Source organism: Syzygium oleosum, unplaced genomic scaffold (assembly GCF_021117445.2).
Source record: "Syzygium oleosum isolate NSW1041296 unplaced genomic scaffold, Sole_v2.1 Sole_v2.08, whole genome shotgun sequence".
In the NCBI taxonomy this organism is placed as follows: domain Eukaryota; kingdom Viridiplantae; phylum Streptophyta; class Magnoliopsida; order Myrtales; family Myrtaceae; genus Syzygium; species Syzygium oleosum.
In genome coordinates this window covers 8,299,654-8,306,987 of record NW_026607492.1, presented here as the reverse complement: position 1 = coordinate 8,306,987, position 7,334 = coordinate 8,299,654, and the positions used below count along the sequence as shown (strand labels likewise).

Here is a 7,334-nt window from a genome sequence, read left to right as displayed (position 1 = left end):
AGCTTCCATAAAGATCCACCTGAAATTACCACAAGAAGGTTGATGCAAGTGAAAGCAATAAAATCTTTCTTGATCTTTTTACTCCAAAAATGATCAACCACAACTTCTTAACTTGCCCCAATGTGGGGTGATTCTTGATAGGGTGTTTTGAAAATTCTCCCTATTTGGCTCAAAGTGGCTAGCAAAGGATAAAATGAGTGTTTAGGATAGAGAAATGAAATGCCTTTTATCATTTCAATCCATGTATTCAATGTGAATGAACCCTATGTCCTAGGACATGGTTTTTTCGCTTAATTCTCTCAAAATGTGTATAGGGACGTGTTTGATCAAAGGTTTGCCTTTTATCATCCTAGGCATCTCCATTCAGCATTTTTGAGAAATCCTTTTTTTCGTTTTTTTCAAAGGATCATTTGGTTAAATCTCTTGTCTGTGGGGAATTTTGATAAATCAAAACATTTGAAATTGTTTTTTTAATGATTTGTTGACTCCTCTGGGGATTTTTTTTTTTTTACAAAATTTCAAACTTGAAAATCCTTTTAGACAGAAAAGGTCCTCACAAATAGGATCTACTTCCTAAGCTCTAGGGAGAAGATTGTTTTTTGGTAGCTGCTCTCTTGAGGTTGATTCCTTGGGGTTTGGAATAGCCTCCTTGGGGAATAGCTGAGTACCTGCAAAATGAACAAATATGCAAAAATGCCATGTATGCATGAGATGCATGATGCAAATGTCCTAAAGTGACTTGGATTCAATCCAAAAGCAGCTCAAAGGTTTTTTTATTCATGGAAAATATTTCTTGACAGCATTAGAATTTATAGGTTTTGGCAACTCTCGGCCATCCATTTCTACAAGAATCAATGCTCCGCCAGGTAACACCTTTTTGATGACATACGGTCCTTCATAATTTGGGGTGAACTTCCCATGATCTGGAATGATGGGTAGGACTTTCCTCAAAACCAGGTCATTGACCCCAAAATGCCTGGGTCGAACCTTACGGTTGAATGACTTAGCCACTCGTTTTTGGTAGCTTTGTCCATGGCATAGGGCTTTTACCCTTTTTTCATCAATCATGTTAAGCTGTTCAAATCTTTGTTGAATCCATTCTGCTTCAGTAAGCTTTACTTGCGAAAGTACCCTTAATGAAGGAATTTCCATTTCTACAGGTAAAACTGCTTCCATTCCATACACTAATGAGAATGGTGTTGCCCCAGTCGAAGTGCGAATAGAGGTTCGGTAAGCCATTAACGCGTACGGCAACCGATCATGCCAATCTCAGTAATTCTCTGCCGTTTTGGACAGAATCTTCTTTATGTTCTTATTTGCCGCCTCCACAACTCCATTCATTTGTGGGCGGTAAGGAGAAGAATTGAAGTGGCGGATGTGAAACTTATTGAGTAGCTCATCCACTACTTTATTATTCAGGTTTGACCCATTATCAGTGATAATTGCTTCTGGAACCCCATATCGAGCGATAATGTCTCAACGAATGAATTTTACCACACTTTTCGCAGTGACGTGGGCATAAGAATTGGCTTCGATCCATTTGGTGAAGTAATCGATAGCCACTAGAATGAAACGGTGTCCATTTGATGCCTTAGGATTAATTGGTCCGATAATGTCAATGCCCCACATTGAAAAAGGCCATGGCTCGGACATTTGATGTAATTCATTTGGAGGAGCATGGATTTTGTCTCCATAAACTTGACATTGATGGCAACATCTAACATGTTGAATACAATCGGCTTCCATGGTTAACCAGTAATAACCTAGCCTCATGATCTTCCTTGCTAGAAAATGGCCGCTCATATGAGGACCACATTCTCCTTCATGTATCTCTTTCATTAATAAATTGGCCTCTTTGGTGTCTACGCACTTCAACAGGACCGAATCAAAAGATCTCTTGTACAAAGCACCTCCGCTAAGAAAGAATTTGGAAGCTAATTTAGTCAAATATTTCCGATCAGTAGCTCGACTTCCTTGGGGAAATTTTCCTTCTCGAAGGTAATTCATAATGTCATAGTACCATGGTTGACCATCGAGTTCTTCTTCTATAACCATGCAATACGCAGGCTCTTTTAAAACATCGATTTGCAAATGATCAATATTCAAACCATTGGTGACTTGTAACATTGAGGATAATGTTGCCAAGGCATCAGCAAATTGATTATGAGATCTTGGCAAATAATCAAATGAGATCTCCTCGAATTCTTCCACCAAATCCTTAAGATACTCATGGTAAGGAATCAGTTTTGAATCACGAGTTTGCCATTCACCTCCTGTTTGGAGAATGATAAGTGCGGAATCACCATAAACTTGTAATCTCTTAACCTTCATATCGACGGCTAATTGGAGACCAAGGATGCAAGCTTCATATTCTGAAATGTTATTGGTACAAGGAAATACCAACTGGATAATGCTGACCCGCTGGGGATATCATGACTGCTCCAGTGCCAGAACCGGAGAGGTTAACAGCTCCATCAAAATACATGGTCCACTTGTCTTGTGACACCAAATGGATTCTTTCATCAATTTCATCCCAGTCGTCTGATTTTAAGGGACTTTCAGCTAACATGTCAGCTAGGGCTCGCCCTTTGATGGACTTCTGAGACATGCTCTGGATATCAAATTCAGATAGCAATATTTGCCATTTGGCAAGCCTTCCAACCAGTGCAGGCTTTTCCAAAAGATACTTGATAGGATCATTTTCATTCACAAGCAGGATATGATGGTGAAGAGTGTATTGCCGTAATCTGTGTAATACCCAAATTAAGGCTACACATGCTTTCTCAACTTCAGCGCATCGAGCTTCACCAGAGGTAAACTTCTTGCTGAGGTAGTAAATTGCACGTTCCATTCCATCCTCCGATCTCTTCTGCGCTAACTTAGCTCCCAAAGACTCATCGTGAATGGTGAGATACAAGATCAAAGGTATACCTGAAGTAGGCGGTACTAAAACTGGTGGTTGCGAAAGATACTACTTCAATTGTTCAAAGGATTTTTGACAATCTTCGTTCCATTCAACTTTGGCATTCTTTTTCAATAGCTTGAAGAATGGCTTGGATGTTTCAGATAACTGGGAAATAAATCTTGCAACATAATTCAGTCTTCCAAACAAGCTTCGGACCTCCTTAACAGTAGAAGGGGGTTTCAAATCGCAAATGGCCTTCACCTTCGAGGGATCAATCTTGATGCCCTTATTACTAACCATAAATCCGAGGAGCTTTCCGGACTTTGCCCAAACATGCATTTAGCGGGGTTAAGCCTTAACTTGAACTTTCTAAGTCGATCAAACAGTTTCCTCAAGACTTCAATGTGGTCTTCACCTTGTCGTGATTTAGCGATCATGTCGTCGACGTACACTTCAATCTCTTTATGCATCATGTCATGGAATAGTGTCACCATGGCTCTTTGGTAAGTTGCCCCTGCGTTCTTCAAGCCGAAGGGCATAACCTTGTAACAGAATGTTCCCCATGGAGTAATGAAAGATGTTTTAGTCTTATCTTCTTCTTTCATTCGGATTTGGTTATAACCAGAGAAACCATCCATGAAGGAAAATAATTTGAATCCTGCCGTGCTGTTGACCAGGACGTCAATATGTGGTAATGAAAAATCATCTTTGGGACTTGCTTTGTTCAAATCGCGGTAATCAACACATACCCGAACTCGCCCATCCTTCTTCATGACTGGGACAATATTAGCAATCCAGTCGGCATAATGAGTAACTTCAATGAAATCAACTTTTAACAGTTTCATGACTTCTTCTTCAATCTTCTTAGATAATTCTGGCTTCGTCCTCCTAAGCTTCTGTTTCTTAGGCGGAATGGCAGGATCGAGCGGTAATGTGTGTTCTACAATGTTGGGGTCGAGACCCGGCATATCAGCATAAGACCAAGCAAAGACATCCCGGTACTCCTTCAAGAGTTTGATTAGTCGATCGGTATCCATTTGAGAGAGACCTGCCCCAATTTTTGTTTCCTTGGGATTTTCAGAATCACCCAAATTTATAATGACAGTTTGTTCTTTCGTGGGACGTTTGGACTCTTCATGTCGGATCCATTCTTTTTTAATAACCTTGGAATCTTCTTCATTTTCGGGATCAGAATAATCGGGTTCGTAAGAGTTTTTTGGACATGAATCCAAGCCATGCATATGACTATCATGATTATGCAAAGTGCCATGCCTGAGATGCAAAAAAAAAATGTTTAGTATATGAAGATAAAAAATGCAATGCATGAAGATGTGATGAAAAAACTTTTCGAACTCCAGATTTTCGAAAATTTCATGGGGAACTCGTCCTCATATCATTGGACATCCTCGTTCCAACAAATCATTTTGAAAACTATAGATCGTGCAAAAGCCCAGGCCTCAAAGCATCATCATAGGGCTGGTTTGGTATACTTTCACACGTTTATTAACAAAACATGAGAATGCTTTTATCGATATGCAGTAAATGTCATATAGTGTTTTGGATCCAAAGTTCGTGATCCGAATTATTACAACATATGAAATGAACGAAACAAATGAAATGAACAAATGGAAGTCCTTCGCAGGGGAGAATTAGATGGATTACAACTGAAAGCAAAGTAGAACACGAGAACATCCCTTACACAGCGGGATCAGTAGGTGGATCATCCTCAAAGCTTTCGGAAATGGCACCCACAGAACTCTCTTCAAATAAGTCGACGATACCATGGAATCTATTTCTTCATCTTGGAGCAACTTCGGCAGTCTAGGGAAGAAATCTTTCAACGGAGGAGGGAGCACACGTCGATAACTCTTTTCTTTGATGTTCGGGTTTTTCTGATTACCTTGATCCTGTCGATCGCCTTGGTAACCTAAGCCTTCTCGTTTCTTTCTCTTAGTCACCTCAATTGGTGTGAGTATGCCTTGGGACAGCTTTCCCAATCCTTTGCCAATAGTGAATCCATGCTCGATCAACACTTTACTAGACATAAGGGCCGCCTTTGAATAGTGAGGCTTTCTTATGACGGTACCTGTGGGCACATGAGCTACTGACACTAACTCGAATGAATGGTAGCTTGATTCTCCTTTTACTTCTGGCTCCACGTAGGGAATTGCAGTATTGTTGAAGGTTTCGGTATCCTTTTCGCAATAGACAGTTATAATCTTGCCACATACGACAAAGCAGATCATCTGATGTAGACTTGAGGGTATAACACCCATAGCATGAATCCAAGGTCGTCCCAGCAACAAGCTGAAGTTACTTGGGATGTCGAGCACTTGAAATTTCTGAGTGAACATGACTGGACCAATCATCAGTTGTAAGTCAATTTCTCCTAGAGCTTCCTTTTTCATGCCATCAAAGGCTCTGACTGGAGTATTAGAAGGACGAACATTATCCATGCCCATACCTAGACGGCGCAAGGTTGCTAACGGACAGATATTGAGAGCTGAACCGTTATCAATGAGTACTCTCGATATCCTTGTATCGAAGTGTTGAACAGAGATGTATAATGCTTTAGAGTGCGCTCGCCCTTCCGGCGGCAAGTCCTTTTCGGAAAAAGAAATTTGATCCTTAAGAATGATAGCACCTACAAAATCTTCCAACTGTACCTCTCTGATTGTCTCGGGTACATGTACTTCATTAAGAATTTTTAAGAGAGCATTCTTATGTCTCTCAGAAGACTTGGATAGTTCAAGTAACGAGATCTGAGCTGGCATTTTTCTTAACAGCTCGATCACTTCTACTTCACTCATTTTGAGAGTTTTGAGGAGTTGCTCCACCTCCTCTTCGGTTATAGCCTTCTTCTCGATACCTTCACGAGATGGAAAACATCGGCCTGACCGAGTAATAGCGTCTATCTCATTAGACTCATAATTCCAAGGAACTGCCTTGGAGTCATAAACAGGGGGTACTCTTGCCTTCATGCCTTCAAATTCTCATCTTTCTTCGGTGGCAGCTCGATCACAACAGGCTCAAAGTCCTCATTGGAGATCTTTATATCCTCGAAGCCATTAGCCATTAAATCTATAACCACAGGTTCCACAACATGCGCTTGAATTTCACAAGTAGCATTCAATTCAATCACAACAGGATCAATCACGGCAACCATGCCATCATCTTCAAATTCGGATCCCCATCCACTTGGGACGATAGTCTTAGGGTCGATAAAAGCGCTTGGAGGAGGAGAGTATTTTACCATGAAGTCATATTTACCACTCGGCTATCCGAGAGTATTAACAATTTCACCTTTTTCGATTGCCTTCCTAACGAACTCTCGATCCCAGTGGGAAGTATGGCGCTCAAATTCCGAATCAGCGTCGGAAAGAATCTCTCCATTATCTTCATCGTTCCATTCCGTTAGAACAGTGTCTTTCTCGTGGGCCTTCTTCATAAATTCACGACCTCGACGGGCTTTCTTGCTCTCGCATTCCAAATCATCATCGGAATATATGTCACTCCATGGTTCATCAACATCTGGCTCGTATCCATCATCTTTTGGCTTAGAGCATGAAACTTCACCTGCGAACTTGCAAGAGAATTTTTTGGACGACAAATCAATCACGGCGATCTCGATGGACCCTTCGGGTTTCTTTCCTTGACATGGCTGGATTATGCCTAAAGTAGCCATCTTGGCTAGGCAATACATTTTCTCCTCTTGGGATACATTTCCTTCTTTCGGTTGACATCTAGCTACGGTCAATAGCTCTTCCAACTTCACCATGTCGAACAAGAAGGGTTTCTCATTCTCGTCTCCAAATATCACATTAACGGCTTCGGTGTAATTGGGGAGTGGATTTTGTTGAACATTTGGTGTAGCATCTTTAAATGACAAGATCTTCTTATCTAGCAGGTTCTGAATCTTGACCTTGAGAGTATAACAGTTGTCCACATCATGGCCCTTCTCACCCATGTGGTACACGCAAGATTTTGCTAAATCAAACCTAGCAAACTTTGGTGGGTTGTCTCTCGGGATTTCTTTTGCTACGAGTCTTTGTTCAATCAACATCGGCAGCAACTGAGACATAGGTCTTGGCAACGGAGTGAATTGTCTTTGTGGAGCTTTCCCTTTTCGATCAAAATTTCGGGAAGAGCCCTCTGCTTCCATAACGGACCTTTGAACTGGTGAGTTTAATGGCTTTTGAGTATTAGGATTTTGAATATAGGCAACCTCCACCATTGGCTCCTTATCCTTCTTTGAGGTAAATCTGCGAGTCGTCATCTCGGATAATCGACCCTCTTGCATGATTCCTTTGATACGTTCTCCCAGTTCAACCATTGCGAGAAAATTGATGCAAGTGTTATTAAACATCTTATCGAAATATTCTCGAGGTAGAGCTCGAAGAAACAGTTGCATGATTTCTTTCTCGGACGG

At 41.1% G+C, this 7,334-nt stretch overlaps 1 pseudogene; it reads right to left on the bottom strand.

Annotated features, from left to right (window-relative positions):
- Positions 1-777: 777 nt before the first annotated feature.
- LOC130138706 (uncharacterized) lies at positions 778-5,886 on the bottom strand (annotated as a pseudogene).
- Between the last annotated feature and the right edge of the window lie 1,448 nt (positions 5,887-7,334).